This window comes from Lathyrus oleraceus, chromosome 5, assembly GCF_024323335.1.
Source record: "Lathyrus oleraceus cultivar Zhongwan6 chromosome 5, CAAS_Psat_ZW6_1.0, whole genome shotgun sequence".
Classification (NCBI taxonomy): Eukaryota; Viridiplantae; Streptophyta; class Magnoliopsida; order Fabales; family Fabaceae; genus Lathyrus; species Lathyrus oleraceus.
In genome coordinates this window covers 25,838,631-25,858,096 of record NC_066583.1, presented here as the reverse complement: position 1 = coordinate 25,858,096, position 19,466 = coordinate 25,838,631, and the positions used below count along the sequence as shown (strand labels likewise).

Sequence of the window (19,466 nt, the reverse complement as noted above, 5' to 3'; positions counted from 1 at the left end):
CCACTAAATTTGCAGTGGGAAGAGGAACCTCTTGCCCATTCTCAATCATGGTGGCATTATACTTATACAATACAACTTTATCGGATGAATAAGGGACGGGGCCCGCTAACCATATAACCAACGATGATACTAATCTATTAACATTCTTGATGTTGTTGTTGTCAAACTCAATAACTACCCACTCAAGGGTTTTGAACACCGGTACTATAACGTTCACATCATTGCCGATATCCCAGGACTGCTGGCTCTGAATTGTACCTCCATCTACCAATTTTTGGATATCCCTATTGACTATCACACATACTCGAGGGTTGACGCTGCAGATAATACAACCATCATGGTCATGTTCACAATCACTGATTAAGCACAAAGTCATGTGGATCTCTACCAAAGACTGGTGAATATGACGAATATCAAAGACTCTGAAATTCCCGGGGCAACCATCTACCATATTTATAGAGGCATTGCCATGAGCAGGAAACAAATTTGCTTTGACATTAGGTCCTCTATCCTCAAAGGACACCATACCACTCTTACCAGCTTTTGAACCTCATACTTTAAAGGATAGTAGTTTTCAATATCATGGCCAGGAGCTCCTTGGTGAAAAGCATAGTGCAAGTCAGGTTTGAACCACCATGGCAACGGTTTAGGAGTTTGTAGAGGATTTCTTGGTTGAATTAGATTCTTGACAACCAAAGAAGGATACAATTTTGCATATGTCATAGGAATAGGGTCAAAAGAGACCTTCTTCCTTTCAAAATTCTGATGATGATTGTTGTTGTTGTAGTTGGTGTGTTGTTGTGGTTGTTACTGATGTTGTTTCTGAACATAAACTGATTAATTTATTGAATTATTGGTAAAACCGGAATTACTGATGATACTTGATGATGTTGTTGGCGTGACTGGGAATTCTTCTTCACAAGAGGCCTTCTTTGCCTCCCTGCCGACACTGCATTAGTTTCCCCTTCCTTCCTTTTGGAGAAACTACCACCGTATTTCTTGCTCGCCGAAGCTTCACCTTTGGATAACCGGCCCTCTCATAAACCTTCTTCCAATCGCATCCCCATGTTCACCATTTCAGTGAAATCATTAGGATAACTAGCAATCATTCATTCATAGTAAAATAAACTCAGTGTCTTCAAAAAGATCTTGGTCATTTCTTTCTCCTCCAAGGGTGGACTAATTTGAGCAGCCAACTCTCTCCATCTTTAGATGTACTCCTTGAATGTCTCTTTGTCTTTCTGGGACATTGATCTCAACTAATCCCGATCTGGAGCCTTATAAACATTATAATTGTATTGCTTGACAAAGGCCTCGCCTAAGTCATTAAAAGTATGAACACTAGCACTGTCCAATCCCATATACCATTGAAGTGTAGCACTAGTTAAACTGTCCTAGAAATAGTGGATGAGTAGCTGATCATTGTCGGTCTGAGTAGACATCTTATGAGCATACATGACAAGATGACTCAGAGGACAAGTATCCCCCTTATACTTTTCAAAGTCTGAGACCTTGAACTTCACCGGGATCTTGACATTAGGTACTAGACATAACTCAATAACATTTTTACCAAACAAATCCTTCCTCCTTAAGGTCTTCAACTCCTTTCACAGCTCAAGAAATTGATCTTTCATCTTGTCCATCTTCTCATAAACATCAGGGCCCTTAGAAGGCTCAGAATGGTAGATGGTTTCCTCGACACGAGGCAGAGTATGCACAATGGGAGGAGGCATAGACAGGACCGGGCTAGATGCCGGTATAGAAGCAAAGGTTGGAGCGTACCCTTTAGGCACAAAGTTGGGTGGAATTCCCCAAGGGAACCCAACAGGCATGGCAGGCGCAGACTGGATAGCAACCACAGGCACATACATTGAAGCAGTCTCTGAAATAACAGTCCTCTGAGGATGAGGAGTTGCAAGAGGCAGAGATGGTTGATTCTGAGCAGCAATCACATACTCCATCAAAGTAGTGAGTCTAGCAATCTCATCCTTAAGTTCTTTGTTCTCTTGCTCTAGATGCTCCATTCTTTTCAGACGATTATCACAAGTGTAGTAGTGATGAGTCAACTTGACTGATACACAAAAGAAGAACCCATAAGACACCTGGCTGAAGAAAACTGTTGTGCAAATGATGCATGAAATGCCATGTTCTTGATTTTAATTTTCAAGGAATATTTTTTTGCAAAATTTTCAATTAATAACAATAATCAACAATAATAACAAAGTTTACCATAAAATCTCTTTTTATTCATAAAATTTGGAAGGATTACACTGAGTATAATTTCATAAACCAAAAATACAAATACAAGAGAAAAAGAAAAACATCAACCTAAGGATCCCTAGCAACTGAATCAGCTGAACTGGCCAAGGGAGTATACTTCCTTCGGATGCGTCTGACCTCAGACTCAAAGGTTGTCTGGATCTGAGCTTTCTCGAGGACGAGTCGATCAACAATATTCTTCCAAGCACCAGAAGGCTGAGGGATACTGGAGGAAAATAAATCCTCTGGCTCTCTCTGTCTCTTCGCTGCACAATTTTCAAGAACCTCAATAAGTGCATCTTTGTCTCTTGACTCAATCTACAACTCCACATGCTTGTGGTTCAAAGCATGGAACCGCTCTTCCCATAAGTCTATCTCTTACTTCTGATAACCCGAAAACGTATCGTATTTTTGTCTCCATATGCATTGCTTTTTACTTGATTAACACTTATTATTACGCAATATTTTATGTTTATTGCAGGTATTTATTGATTAAAAGGTTTACCGCAAGCAAAGTGGAAAATAGCAAAAAGGAAAAAAAAAGGAAAGAAAAAGAGAAGAAAATGAAGTTTTTATAGAGATAATGGGCCACCAAAGCAAATGGGCTTGTGGCGCCCATTATCTAGGTAGTGTGGCACCTGCCACATTGGCCCAAGGGGTAGGTGGCGCCCGCCACCAAGCCTTAAGAAATGTTTTTTCTGTTGCTAAAAAGGTGGCGCTCGCCACTCATTCAAAGGCTAGGGTTGTGGCAACCGCCACAACCTAGTCTTCCAACTTTTTCTCCACCTTTATAGCCACAGAGCCACCCATCTTGCTACAACTTAGGGATTATGGAAAATATATAAAATGGGACTTCTCAGACTCGCACGGATCGCACTCTCTTCTTCCAGTTTTCAAGTCTACGCTTAATTTTATTCAGCATTATTTTCTTGTAGTTTTCTAGGCAGTTTTCTTACTTTGTAAAAGTGATAGTTCTCCATATCAGGGACTATTGTGGTTTATTATTTATGCATTTGGGATTCAATTGTAAGGATTATTCATTGCCAAAGCCTGTCGAAATTATTTTCATCGAAGATTCAAGATTCAGTTCCAGTTCTTAATTCGCAATCCGGGTTTTATTTTGATTACTGTTTTATTTATTTATGCCTTATTGCATGTTTAATTTCCCAAATACCATGTCTGTTACCGGATCCATGTCCGGCTAAACCCTTAGGTATTAGTATGTAAAGACTGTCGAAACGACGAGATTCAATACATAATTGCTGTTAGTTTTTATAAAACTTATTTTTCCGGTTTTAGTTTCTTATTTTAATCAAACTTTTTTTCGTACGAGAGTACAAAACAAACTAAGGTTACGGTCAACAAGAACGAGAGTTTGAGATTTAAACCAGATAGCTGAAACTAGGCATTAATCATAAACACAGCGAGAGCGCTTTAGGATTAGTTAGATTTATTTATATTCAAAAATTACTTTTAAATTCAAAATGAGACAACGAGAGCCAAGCATTCTGGTTTAGGAGTATGGTCAGAGTCAGTAAAACCGAGAGTGTGAGACTAAGTCCTTTCTATAAATAATTTCTACTGAAGAATATTTTAACCAATAAGATTACACCAACTATCTATCGAATCCCCGAAGTTTGAGGTATTACATACCGATATCCCCTATATCCCATATCTTTATTCTATTTACGTTATAACTATATCTCTTCATCCCTCCAATCTTAGAGCAATCATCAGCCTTAGATTTGCATAGCAACATTAGACCATGATACATTCGATTATTAGTCCTTGTGGGTTTGATAATCTTTAAAACTACGCGATAGGACTGTGCACTTGTAGTCACGATTCACATAGACTTACTAAGTCGCGATCAAATTTTTGGCGCCGTTGTCGGGGACTAATTTAGTCGATATCGTAACTCTAGCGTTACCCAATATTGACTAAGGCATTCTTTTCTCTATTACTATGTATCACCCAAATTTTCTCTACAATTATCACTCCCAGTATTTTGAGAAATCGCAAGATTCCTATAAAATCCAACCTGGAAATATTAATGGAGGATTTCATTGAGACGCAAACTCACTCTAGGATAGAATCTACGATGGAACACTTTGTGGCTACACAAACTCTTCATAATGAAGAATTTAGAAAACAAAGTCTCTATACCAATGAAACCCTTACGCAACTGAACACTATGGTCGAGTCCCTCGTCACTCACAACGAGGCATTGGAGACTCAAAATCCCTGCTTGCGCATACATCTCTAGGACCCTTCCTAGAGAAGCATGCGGATGTTGTAACAATCACCAGTGAAAAATTTACTGAAAATCCTAAGGAGAGTGATAATAAGGAGGGTTCAGGTGAGAAAAGAGTAGAGATTGAGAAAGAACCACCGACACCATCCAAGAGGGAGGTTGTCAAAGAGGTTGAGAAGGAAGAACTATGTGTTGTTCCTCCTCCCTATAAATCACTAATTCCTTTCCCGCGAAGGTCTGTGGAAGTCAAGATAGACCCCAAATCTGAAAGATATGAAGAGCTATCGGAAAATATCCACACCAATGCACCTTTATTTGAGACCCTGAACAAGAAGAGAAAATTAGAAGACCATGAAACTAGGGAACTCATTAGTATTAAAAGGAGCAAACCAGACTTTGAGGTGGTGGATGCAAAAATTGAACCTAAACCTGAAAAGGTAGCTCTCAGGATAGAGCCAGAACCACCACCACAAGTTCAGAAGGATAAACTACCTCGCAGAAGAAAAAGAAGAAAATGTGACAGATATGAGAGATGGATTGATAAGTGGCCATGGAAATCGAGGATAATTAAAAGTTTGACCGAAAAGCTTCTACACATCTTGAGAAAATACCCAACTGCTTTAGGCTACAATATCTCAGATCTAAAAGGAATAAGCCCTTCCATATGCATGCATCGCATAATGCTAGAGGAAGACAGTAAGACCTCTAAAGAACATCAAAGAAGGGTAAATCCCATTCTGAGTGATTTAGTAAAGAAAGAAGTGCAAAAGCTGTTAGAAGCAGGTATTATCTACCCGATATCCGATAGTCAATGGGTCAGCTCAGTACATGTCGTACCAAAGAAGGGAGGCGTCACCGTTGTGAATAATGAAAAAGGAGAATCTATAGCACAAAGAGTGGTTATTGGAAGTAGAATGTGTATTGATTATAGAAAATTAAACAAAGCCATTCGGAAGGATCATTTTCCTTTACCGTTTATCGATCAAATGCTTGAACGATTGGCTAAGCATTCTCACTTCTGCTACCTAGACGGTTATTTAAGATTTTTCCAAATTCCTATTCATCCTGACGACCAAGAGAAAATGACCTTCACATGCCCCTATGGTACATTCGCCTATCGACGAATGCCATTCGGACTGTGTAACGCTCCCGCAACATTCCAAAGATGCATGATGTTAATTTTTGCTGATTTCATAGATGACATCATGGAAGTCTTCATGGAAGATTTCTCTGTATGTGGATAGAGCTTTGAAGGCTGCTTATCGAATCTTGAAATGGTACTAAAAAGATGCGTAAAAGTGAACCTAGTGCTAAACTGGGAAAAATGCGATTTCATGGTCCGACAAGGAATCATGCTCGGACACATAGTATCCAACAAGGGGATTGAAGTCGACAAGGCCAAAATAGAAGTTATAGAAAACCTCCAGCCTTCGAAAACCATAAGAGAAATACGAAGCTTATTAGGACACGCCGGTTTCTACCGGCGATTCATTAAAGATTTCTCAAAAATCACCAAACCACTGACTGGCTTATTGATTAAAGACGCCAAATTCATCTTTGACGACAAATGCCTAGCAGCGTTTGAACAACTGAAAACAGATCTTATTACCGTACCTATCATGCAACCGCCCGACTAGAGATTACCTTTTGAAATCATATGTGACGCTAGTGACTATGCTGTAGGCGCAGTATTAGGACAAAGAAGGGATAAGAAACTTCGTGCAATATACTATGCAAGTAGAACCCTAGACCCTACACAGATGAATATGCCACCATAGAAAAGGAACTTTTAGCCGTAGTGTTTGCTCTGGATAAATTCTGTTCCTACCTAGTAGGAGCAAAGATAATTATCTATACCGATCATGCTGCAATTAGATACCTGTTGAACAAAAAAGACGCCAAACCAAGACTCCTAAGGTGGATATTACTATTACAAGAGTTTGACCTAGAAATCAAGGATAAAAGAGGTACTGAAAACGTCGTAGCCGATCACTTGTCAAGAACGGAAGGTATTGAACCTGAGCGAGTTCATATAAACGATGATTTTTCGTATGAAAGACTCATAGCCCAATTAGAAAGCAATACAGGTAAAGAGGCGTTAACCCATAAGGATACCAAACCAAACGAGGTAGTAGAAGCAATTTACACCCAAACCACACTACCATGGTACGCTTACTTCGTCAACTACTTAGCAGCTAGGGTGCTTCCGCCAGACTTGACCTACCAACAAAAGAAAAAATTCTTCCACGATCTTAAACATTACTATTGGTATGAGCCTCTACTTTTCAAGAGAGGCGCCGACGGAATTTTCCGTCGATGTGTCCCCGAGGATGAGGTAGAAAACGTAATTTCCCACTGTCATTCTGCTCCCTATGGAGGACATGCAAGCACCTCAAAGACTTGCGCTAAGATCTTGTAAGCCAGCCTCTTTTGGCCCACTCTGTGGAAAGATGTCCACATCGTGATCACAAATTACGATCGGTGTCAACACACTGGTAACATATCTAGATGCGACGAAATGCCGCTTAAAGGAATTTTGGAAGTAGAAGTCTTCGATGTTTGGGGAATCGATTTTATGGGACCTTTCCCATCCTCTTTTGGTGACAAGTATATCCTTGTTGCGGTCGATTACGTATCAAAATGGATTGAGGCCATAACCTCTCCAACGAATGACACACGAGTGGTAATTAGACTCTTTAAGCGAATAATCTTCCCTAGATTCAGAGTGCCGAGACTTGTCATCAGTGATGGTGGCTCCCATTTTATTTCAAGGATTTTTGAAAAGCTATTACTGAAATATGGAGTCCGGCACCGCGTAGCAACACCCTACCACCCACAGACGAGTGGGCAAGTAGAAGTCTCAAACCGAGAAATTAAACAAATCTTAGAAAAGACAGTTGCCACCTCTAGGAAAGGTTGGTCCTCAAAATTACCAGAAGCCCTGTGGGCATATAAGACAACTTATAAGACCCCAATAGGAACCACACCTTTTAAGTTAGTTTATGGAAAATCATGTCACCTGCCGGTAGAATTAGAACATAAAGCATATTGGGTCATTAAGACCCTTAATCTCAATTATACTGCCGCAGGCGAGAAAAGAATATTAGATATCCATGAACTAGAAGAACTTAGGCTAGATGCGTATGAGAATGCCCGAATCTATAAAGAAAGAACAAAAAATGGCACGACAATCGCATATTAAGGAAAGAGTTTAAGGAAGGCGACAGAGTACTCCTGTTTAACTCCCGCCTCAGACTCTTTCCCGGAAAACTTCGTTCTAGATGGTCCGGTCCCTTCGAAATTACCAATATCTTTCTGAATGGAGCAATAGAGATAAAAGGAAAAACAAGCGAACCATTCATAGGAAACGGCCAACGTTTGAAACATTACCACAACATTGATAACAATGATTTCATTGCAAATCTTAAGCTTGCGGAGCCTTGCGCTCATTCGAAAGAATAATACCTATCCTATTTCTGTCGAGCTTACGACAATAAACAAAGCGCTTGGTGGGAGACAACCCACACTCTGTCTTTAACTAATTAATTTCATCACAAATTTATAATTATTACTATTGCTTAATTTTCATTTCTTTGTTTTCTTCTTTATTTATTTCTCATAAAGTTAATAGGTACATTTTTGTATTATTGACCATTACTAACTTAATGCTATTATCTACTTGATTTTATCTAGCTACTGACTATCACAATGCAACAAGTAGATTACATGGATATAGTCTTCAGAAGCAGAGCTCAAAGGAGACGTTTTGAGGCTCTAGCTCAGAGAGAAATGACACTAACCTTATACCCTGATGCACACACCATGACCAAACTAGGTATAAGAGACAATGTTACATTCCTAATTAACCAACTAGGCTGGGACACCTTTGCTTTCAAGAGAAAATTTAGTTCCTATAGTAGGTTGACTTTTGAATTCCTAAGCTCCCTAGTGCACCTGCCAAACCATGGTACTAGACTTAACAAAGGCCTAATCACCTTTAGGTTGTTTGATATGGATTACCGTTACACCCAGAGAGAAATGGATGAACTCCTAGGATGCCCTAATAGTCCTGATACCTTTACCATTACCTAGGAAGACAGACTTGTATACCATCAATTAGATCTCTTTTGGGATACATCACAAGAAACGATCATCCCGAGCCAGACCTTATGCATTCAGAGAACATCCATAACCCTGTGATTCGTTACTTCCATAAGATCCTAGCTCACACCTTGTTTGGAAAGGAACAGAACAAAACCTTTGTGTCCAAAGACGAACTCTTCATAATGTACTGCGCATCATAGACCTGACCTGTTAACGCTGCTACATTTATGATAGCTAATCTGTACCGTATGGCACAAGAGGACTATGGACCAATCTTAGTGGGAGGCTTAGTGACCATGATAGAAAATTCCATCAGACTAAGACAGCCACTTACCAGGCTCACCCCTTTAGGTGGAATACGACCAATGAATATTGACTTTTTCTTCAACACCGGTATCATTAAGAACCTAGGTCCAGATGTGTTTGAATTTCTAAGCAACCGCGAAGTAGTACACCTGTTTACCCTGCCAGACCCTAGGACGAGTGTACATGATAGGAACAACTGGCTCTATGATTTGGATGGACCACCATATGCACCACCCTCTCCTCCAGAGACACCCCAAATCTACGACCACTATGACAATTATCTCTCTGATGCTGAATCAGATGCCCCAGTTATACCTCCTGCACCTCTCACCGATCATGCTGCTGCCATTGAAGCTGTTCAGACAGACGTCGCCAATCTGAGAGGCGAGCTGAGCACCCTACGTGTGAAATTCCATGGCTTTATGGATGTAGTAACAGAGAACCTGGATCACATTTACCAGCACTTCTACTCGTTCGCTCCTCCTACTAGCAGTCGTCGTAATGGCTAATTTATTGGAATATTACCGATTTACTGACTTTTATTTTATTTTATTATTTGGAATTTTATTGTTATTTGCTTTTACACATTGGGATTTATTTAATTACTTCATTTCTTTTTATTCTAGTAGACAAATTATTGCATCTTTTCCCGTCTACTCGATTCTTCTATTTGTCAATTCTACGATTAAATTCCATTCCACTATATGATGTTTATTATTCTCATACACTATATATTATTGGTAAACCAAATTCCATTGAAATTCTATGGTCAAAGCAAATAAAGGCACACACATGGGAAACCACATTGCATGTGGCGCCTGCCACACACAGTTGTGGCGCCCATGTGAGGGCTGTGGCGCCCGCCACATGGCCCATAGTAGCGCCCGCCACTGATAACACTGAAATTTACCGTATTTTCGACTCCGATTTCACATGCATTCTAGTTGTTTTATCATCATTTTGTTGTGTTATTGCTATGTTTTCCTTTGTTTTCAGGTTTTTACTTTAATCGGAGCCCCGATCGAGAAAAGGAGCGAAAAAGAGCCAAAAACCCTAAAAATCAGCATTTTATACTTATGGCCTACCCCATGGCGGGCGCCATAGACCATGCCATGACGTGTCCAAGCTCAACTTCCCTCAACTCCCACGTTCCCCACTACCTCCACTAAGGCGCTTCAATTTGGCCTTGTGGCGGGCGCCATGGCCTTGTGGTGGGCGCCACAAGAGGAAAACGATTTCCCTCCCATTTTCAAGTTGAAGGGCATCCAAGTCATTTCCATCTTTTTACTTGCTTATAAATAGAAACTCGAATTCACTTTTACAATCATCCAAACTTAGAGTAGAGGCAAACTCAGAGCAACTTTGTTTCACTCAGGCATATATTCAGTTTTATAAAGTGGTAATCGCTTCGCATTGGAGTGTTACCACAATTGTGTAATCAAGTCTGTGATAGAGTCTGTAATCGAGTTTGGAGCACTTTGGAAGGAAGTTAATCCTGCCGCCATTTTCATTTCCACTTTGCAATTTATTCAACCCTCCGATTGGAGCAGGTTTTTATTACTTGTCATTATCTTGTTTATTTTCCGCACTCGCTTTACTTTGTTTATTTTCCGCACTCGCTTTACTTTGTTTATTTTCCGCACTCGCTTTACTTTGTTTATTTTCCGCACTCGCTTTACTTTGTTTATTTTCCTCGCACTCGCTTTAAATTATTTATTTCCTCGCACTCACTTTAAATTATTTATTTCCTCGCACTCGCTTTACTTTTATTTATTTCCTCGCACTCGCTTTAAATTATTTATTTCCTCGCACTCGCTTTAAATTATTTACTTTCCGCACTCGCACTACTTTTATTTATTTTAATGCACTTTTACTTTACCATGTCTAGCTAAATTTATAAGGTTAGAATGTAAGGATCATAATTGAACCGATAATCCGTACAATTGTTCGTAGAAATACTTAAGGGCTATTTTAACTTTCAACTTAAGTTTTCCCGCACTTCAATTCCGTTGGGTAAGATCGAAAGCCGTCCAACGTCTTTTTAAACTTAATTGTTTTTAACTATTTCAAAAACAGTGAAAGCGCTTTGTTTAGTTCATTAGGAGATTTTAACATTAAGAAGAAAAGAGATTTTAAAATTATTTTCGGACGCGTTTATAAGTTTAGAGTCTGGTTCGTGAGAACCTCTTTTGGTTAAGAAATCTAGGTTATAATACTTTTCAACTTAGTCAAGATACTATATTTCTTAAAAATAGGTTTACTACTCTAACGCAATGCGCGCCTTTTTATAAGTGACAATAAAAGGGTTTGATTAGGGAGTACAACTCGGTTTTGAATACGCGAAAGCGACAGTTCCTGTTAAATTAGTTCTTTTCAAAGTAGGAAACACTGCCCATAAGTAATTCTATTAGCAAGTACTTGGATTATTAATTGATTACGTGAATTACATTCGACCCTGTTTTTATTAATTAAATTTATTTCAATACTTTACTTTTCATTGAACACTACAAAAACACCTATTTTGATTGCCTTTGATAAACACCATAACGACAGATAACGATAGATTGACACTTGGTCTCTGTGGATTCGACAATCTTTTATATTACTCTGACGCGTTCGTATACTTGCGAAAAGCACGCATCAAGTTTTTGGCGCCGTTGCCGGGGACCAATTTCGTCAAATTTCATTTTCCTGTTGTTATATCGTTTAGACTTAGGCTATTTCCCGCCGGTCAATGCGAAGAACTCGCAACACCGGAAGTTTAAGCTTAGTATACCCTCTGGCGGAACCTGAACGTTACGCTCGCGCACGTTTATTCTTTCATAGAATTAAGAGAGCTATGGCCGAAGATTAAAACCAAAGACCTCTTAAGGACTTCGCTCAACCATCTAATGAAGAACCTAGTTCTAGTATAGTAAACCCAACCATCCCAGCTAATAATTTTGAACTTAAACCATCCCTGTTGCAACTAGTGCAACAGAGACAATTCGTGGGTCTCGCTACTGAGAACCCAAACCAACATTTAAAAATATTTCTTCAATTAGCAGACACTTTTAAAACCAATGGAGCTTCTCCCGAGGTAATACGTTTAAGATTATTCCCTTTTTCCCTCAGAGATAAAGCCCTATCATGGTTAGATTCCCTTCCACCCAATTCCATTACGACTTGGGATAACCTTAGAAGAGTTTTTCTTGCTAGATATTTTCCCCCGAGTAAGACCGCCGTTCTTCGAAACCATATAACTAGATTTACCCAAAACCAAGGAGAATCGCTGTTCGAAGCTTGGGAAAGATATAAAGAGTTGTTACGAGCATGCCCACATCATGGTTTAGAAAATTGGTTAATCATTCAAACCTTCTATAATGGATTTCATTACAACACAAAGATGACCATCGACGCTGCCGCAGGCGGTGCTTTGATGAACAAACCTTATCCTGAAGCTAGTGCCCTCATCGAAGATATGGCTCAAAACCATCAATCATGGGGAGTCGAACGAGCGACAGTTGAGAAGAAGGAAGCCCAAGGAGGAGTTCATGAACTAAGCTCTATAGACATGATGCAAGCTAAAATGGACGCATTAGCCCTTAAAGTCGAGCATATGTGCATAAACCCGAATACTGTAGCCGCAGTTTCGTCGGATTGTGAGATATGTGGAACCAAAGGACACCAATCCGCAGAATGCAGTCTATTAAACGAAACCCACTCTGAGCAAGTGAACTACACCCAAGGGAACCCATATTCGAATACCTATAACCTTGGATGGAGGAATCACCCGAACTTCTCCTATAAAAACAATAACCCTATTCAAAATAATGCACCCCCGAGACCTAGTTATCAAGCCCCTAGATCAAATCAACCTATGCAACCTGTACCACCAAAGCCGAGTCTTGAGAAAATTATGGAAAATTTTATCACCGCTCAAACCCAACAAAACAAGGAGTTCATGAACCAAAACATTCATGTTAACGAATTGATTACTCAGTTAGGAACCAAGGTTGACCAAATAGTTACTCATACCAAGATGCTTGAAACCCAGATCTCTCAGGTAGCTTTAAACCAAGCCCCTCAGACTACACCTGGAGGACAATTCCCTGGACAACCTCAACAGAATCCGAGAGGACAAGCCAATGCCATTACCCTACAAAGTGGGAACACTTATGATGAGCCACCAAACCCTAGATTGAGTGAACCCGAAACTTCTAAGGAATGTACCAAGCCCCCGGACGAAGTGAAGGAACCAGAGGAATCTGAAAACCAGGAAGGTCGAGAAAAAGGAGAAGAACCTAAAGATAAAACTTACGTACCACCTGTCGCATTACGCGAAAAAACCGGCGGGAAACGAAAACAACAGAGCCGCCACCGTGCGTTATTTATCCCAAAAGAGGGAAAGGAAACGCTCGAAGTAAACCTGGAAAAAAGCATGGTCTCGCGACCAAAGAGAATGGGATCGGGAGTAGGTTATGCGAAGGGAAGGTATTAGCACCCCTACGCATCCGTCGTACTCGACGGGAACCACGCACAAAAGGAAGGAAAATGGTTGCTAAATCACTGCTCATAAACAAACAATCATTGGCTGAAAGAGACACAAGAAAACAAACAAGACTGACTCGGCAGGATATCGCATCCTGGGCCTACTTAGTCTATCAAGCATAGACATCAGAGTCGAAGTAGTTCGAACTAGGGGAAAACACATGCTCGCTAGGATGTCGCATCCTATGCATACGTATCTTCTTGGACGAAGAAGAATCAGAGCATCCGTAGCTCGGCTCACGCACACCAAACACAACAGACACAGGCAAACCTGGAGTCCGAATGCCAATCGCTGGACTTACATCAGACTCCGAACCAAACACACCCACACTGGAAACCAAATGCCACTTGATGGACTTATACCGGACTCCAAGCACACAACAAGAGGATACGGAATGCCAATCGCTGGGCTTACATCCATCTCCTGACACACACAAAGACAAAACAAAACGGGCGCCCGGAGAGATCAGCTCATCTCCTGCCTACGTACCTCATCTGGTATGAGGATCAGGGCGACGTAGTTCCCCTACGAAGGGACACAGGACTAGCCTAGCCAGATAACAGAGGGAGACACAACTAGGGAGACTAACTCGAGCCTAGATGTTATCATGCAAAATCATCCCTAAGTTAAGGTTGCTATCTAACTTGCACAGGAAGCAAGCTAAACCTAAAGCACAGGCAATAGCAAAGCAAACAATTACAGATAGCACACACTATATACACACCAAGTGGGGCTCAAACAAAAGGTTAGGCTGCAAGAGCAAGCCAACTGGAAGGGTAATGTTAGCTCTTAACCTTGACATTGAGAGTCAAGATGAAGCAAGATGAAAGGTGAGTGAAGATTAGACTTCACAGCTCTTATCCCTGGCCTGGGAGAGCTTTAGACAATGAAGTGTGGGTCCAGAAAGTGGGAACCCTTCTACACTTGTGACACTGACTCAACTGATCTTGGGTTAATGTCCACAAGGCATCAACATGTGATGTGAGCCAAGGGACGACTCAACAGAATAGCAGGAGGTGGACTACACACCTCTTGTGTCTGCCAATTGCCTTAACAAAGGTCTTTTCCTGCTTGGGGACAAAAATAAACAAGCACAAACATTGTCTCTTAAGGAGGACTTCAGACAGGTGCCTGGCCAAGTAACAGGCCAGGTCTTCCAGACTACATGGAGAAGAGATCATTATACCTCAGTGCTCAAGCTAGCAAGCAAAGCAAACACAAGTTCACAAGGGAACTATAGCAACTAAGGTACCTGAAATCAATCCAACATAATCAGTACTCAGCTCAAACAAAAAGCAAACAGACAATTACAAATCCACAGCATAAACAGATAACAAGCATCAATGCACAAAGGTGCAAGCCACAAGACACAAGTTCAAGTCTCAATGCCTACAAAATAAACTCAAAGTTAGTCATAAGCAAGCTATAAACCAACTCCGATTGAGTGCACATCATCAAGCATAAGCAATTGTGCTCTTAACCTGAAACATAGCTCAAATGTGAGAACACAAACCACTAGTACAAGACTAGGGTCAAAATGAGAACAAAAAGTCAAAACAGAACATGAAACTTATCAAAAATCAAGATCAATCAAATAAGAAACAAATCCAAGTGGTTTCACATTCATATCATTCATCATTATCATTTCATGAGGCAAAGAGTGCAAAACATGCAATTTAGAACCTCAAAGAACCAAACAGAAAGATTCAACTCAAATCAATTCACAAACATTTCAATAAATCCCCAAAAAATTCATGGTCAAACAGAATTCATAACATGACAATCATACCAAATTTCAAGTTATTTGGACCAAGGGAAGCAAGTCAATTAAATTCATAAAGTCAAGCCAAGTTCAAACAAGCTCATACAAGGCATCAAAACATGCATCCACTTCAAGCAATCATAAAACAGAGACCAAGCATGATAAATGAATGAAATCAAAGCCATGGCAAACTTCAAGATGTCTATAATACACATGCCAAATTTCAAGTCCATCCAATAAACCACCAGAATTTCACAAATCAAATAAAATCATGTCTCACAAGAAGTCCACATTTGGTCAAACAGGGGAGAAATTATCAAACAAATAGGAAATGCATTCAAAAATTCCAGGCAAATTCACATTCAAACTCAACACTCATAAGTATCCTCATGCAAAAATCCAGATTATTTTGAGTTCATATGGCATGGTAACAAAAATCATCACATTGGACAAGAATGGTGTGACACAAATTGTCACACCTCTATTCAAAAAATCATATCTCACAATCCAGAAACTCAAAAATCACAAACCACATATCAAAATGCTCCTAAAGGTGTCTAGAACAAGCACAAAAAATTTCAGCCTCATCCAATTAAGCATCATTATTTCACAAGCAAAATGGCATGGAAGGTACAAATTGGATACACATGAACAAACCCTAGGCAAAACAGAAATCCACACGTGCATAAATTCTGGAAAAATCACCATAAAAAACTAGAGATCATGAGGAACATTTCACAAAAAATTCCACATTATTTGGACAAGTATTGAAGGAGTTAAGATTTTTCTAAGATCAACATACAAAATGAAATAAAAATTGAAAATGAAAATGAAATAAATGATTTAATGACTGAAAATGGCAATTTTGTAAATAAGGCGCTACTTAAGTGAAACGCTGCGTTTCACTTAAGTGTGTGGCGCAACGCTATTGGCTCATGGCTCGCGAACACTGAAACGCATGCAGCAGCAAGGCAAAATGGATCAAAACATTTCTGGAGATGAAAAACCTAGAATCTTCAACAAGTTCATCACGTGTTCATATCACCAAGATCCAATGTTCACAGAAATGCACGAAACTTATATCAATCGAACCAGCATTCATCACACATCACTAATCTAATCATGATTTCATCCAATTCTAACTACATGAAGAGAATCGAATCAAATAAGTTTTGCAATCAAAAATTCAAATCCAGATATCTTGATCAAATCTCAATGGAAATTCATGATTCAAGTTGCAGAATACTCTATGAACTAAGATCTACCAAAGCCATATCGTAATTGTGAGAATTGAAAGCATCGAATTCTTACCTCTTGGAGATGCAGATCCTGATTCTGTTGGTTTCAAGGCTTGAGAGTGCAAAACAGATCTTCAGTAATGCTTGGATGAAGGTTTGGAATCAATGCTTCAGCTCAAAACCACTTGAATTAGCATAAATCTCCAACTGCCATTTGAAGGAGCAATGTTCAACAGCCACGATCTTCAAGGTTTCTTCCAAGTTTTGCTTCAACAGGTGTTCAATTATACCTACAAATGGTGAATCAAACAAGAACAAGCAAAAAGAACGATGAATTTTGGTGAACAAAAGTGAAAAAAGTTTGGAAGAATTTGAGAGAATTTGGAGATTTTCTGTTTTGGATCTGAGATTGTGATCGTTAATTTTATTTTCTGTTATGATTAAGAATATATATGAGCTGTTTAATCACTTTGCTAATCAAGCTTAGCCAAAATCAAAAGGATTAATGAAAATGCATTTTCATGTTAAATGGCCAAAGTAACCTTCATGTTCATGTATGATTGCTACAGTGCACGAAATTCAGCTCAAGCATATCCCAAATGTTGATTTAAGACCAAATGTGAAGCTTAAAAGTGTGGCAAATGCATAGTTATGAAAATGACTTTTTCCCTCCCTTTTTCAAATTCAAGTCACTTGAAAAATGGACTTTTTGTGTGATGATTTTTGATGAAATGTGATGATGGATTATGATGGTGCATGTCAAATGGAGTTTGCTCAAAAAAGAATCACTCAAATTGGCCAAATGGTTCAAGAGTTATGCCTCCTTGAAGTTCAACTTTTCTCGAAAATGATTTGATCACAACTTGCTAACCACACATGAGAAATGAGTGTTCTTGGACTTTTTGGAAAGGTGAGAGCAAGATCTTCAACTTTCATGTTGGACAAAATTCCATTTGAAGCTTGTATGATGATGTAAATTTGAGGAGAAGACCTTTCCATTTTTGGCAGTTTGAAATTACAGGTCACTTACTATTTTTGGAAACTTTTCATCTGACCTCAAATTCTTCAATCTTGATCTTTGAAATGTCAAATGAGACTTGTATGGACATGAATGAAGCCTTTCAAACCAACTCCCACCTTCAAATCCTTGATTTCTGGCACAGTTTGACCACAATTGACTTTCTAGGGTTTCAGATGAAATTCAGCTTGACTGTTGAGCTTGGATCATCCAATCTTTGGTCAAACCAATTCAAAATGATCCTTGAATCATGTGAACTTATTGAATCAACCCTAGGGCTTTGTCTCAATAGGATTTGCACTTGCTTGCTTGCTTGACTGATTCTCCTGACCAGTTGACCTAATCTTGTCTAATGGCTTGCACTTGGGCAAAGGACAATGCAATGCTAAGCAATGGACTATGTTATGTTAATGACCTAATCATGAACATGAATGTACAAAATGGGAGGTGCAAATTTGAGGTGCTACAGCTGCCCCTATTCAATCAATTGGGAACCCGAACGGATGAGAGCAACGGCTGTCAGACTTTCAGGGTAAACAGGGATTGAATACCGAAGAACCGTAGAAATTTGCACAATGCGGGGATCCACCAACGGAAACGTCCACTAGGATCTGATATTTATTATTGAGGATTTTGATTTTTCTGATTCTTTTTTCCTCAAAGGTACAACCACCTCCAAACATCTCAAGACGATGAATGGGAACAGAAATCACAACTAGATGTCAACGGACGACTAGGAAACACTCAACATTTACCAAGACCAACGGAGAGGTAACAGACATCAACGGATGACTGGAAGAGATACAACCACATGTCAGCGGACATAGTGGGAAAAACTCAACGTTTACCAAGACCAACAGAGAGGTAACAGACATCAACGGATGACTGGAAGAGATACAACCACATGTCAGCGGACATAGTGGGAAAAACTCAACGTTTACCAAAACCAACGGAGAGGTAACTCTACTGGGGACGACCAGGAAAAACTCGAAGTTTACCAAAACCAACGGAGAGGTAACTCTACTGGGGACGACCAGGAAAAACTCGACGTTTACCAAGACCAACGGAGAGGTAACCAGACATCAACGGACGACGGATGACCTGGGAAGACTCGACCAGACGTCATCGGACGAAAGGGAGAAGCTCGACGTTTATCGACACCAACGGAGAAGGAGACCAGACATCAACGGACGACGGATGAACTGGGAAGACTCGACCAGACGTCATCGGACGAAAGGGAGAAGCTCGACGTTTATCGACACCAACGGAGAAGGAGACCAGACATCAACGGACGACGGATGAACTGGGAAGACTCGACCAGACGTCAACGGACGAAAGGGAGAAGCTCGACGTTTATCGACACCAACAGAGAAGGAGACCAGACATCAACGGACGACGGATGAACTGGGAAGACTCGACCAGACGTCAACGGACGAAAGGGAGAAGCTCGACGTTTATCGACACCAACGGAGAAGGAGACCAGACATCAACGGACGACGGATGAACTGGGAAGACTCGACCAGACGTCAACGGACGAAAGGGAGAAGCTCGACGTTTATCGACACCAACGGAGAAGGAGAACAGACATCGACGGACAACGGATGAACTGGGAAGACTCGACCAGACGTCAACGGACGAAAGGGAGAAGCTCGACGTTTATCGACCCCAACGGAGAAGGAGAAAACTGGGGAAAATACAACTAGATATCAACGGATAACTAGGAAAAACTCGACATTTATCGACACCAATGGAGAGGAGGATCTGAGGAAAATACAGCTAGATATCAACGGATAACTAGGAAAAACTCGACGTTTATCGACACCAACGGAGAGGAGAAGCCACTTCACTAAGGAAGGGGTATAACAACCGGAAACTGAATAGGACGTCCACCGACGACTCTACTGGGGATTCTGGCTAGGAAGCAACCAGACATCAACGAATGACTGGAGAATAGGATGCACAATCAGACGTCAACGGCCGAATGAGAAAAACTC

At 40.2% G+C, this 19,466-nt stretch overlaps 1 non-coding gene across 1 annotated transcript; it reads right to left on the bottom strand.

Annotated features, from left to right (window-relative positions):
• Positions 1 to 12,146: 12,146 nt before the first annotated feature.
• On the bottom strand, positions 12,147 to 12,253 carry LOC127089087 (small nucleolar RNA R71). The gene has a single exon (XR_007790865.1). It is a non-coding gene; the product is annotated as a small nucleolar RNA R71 (small nucleolar RNA).
• Between the last annotated feature and the right edge of the window lie 7,213 nt (positions 12,254 to 19,466).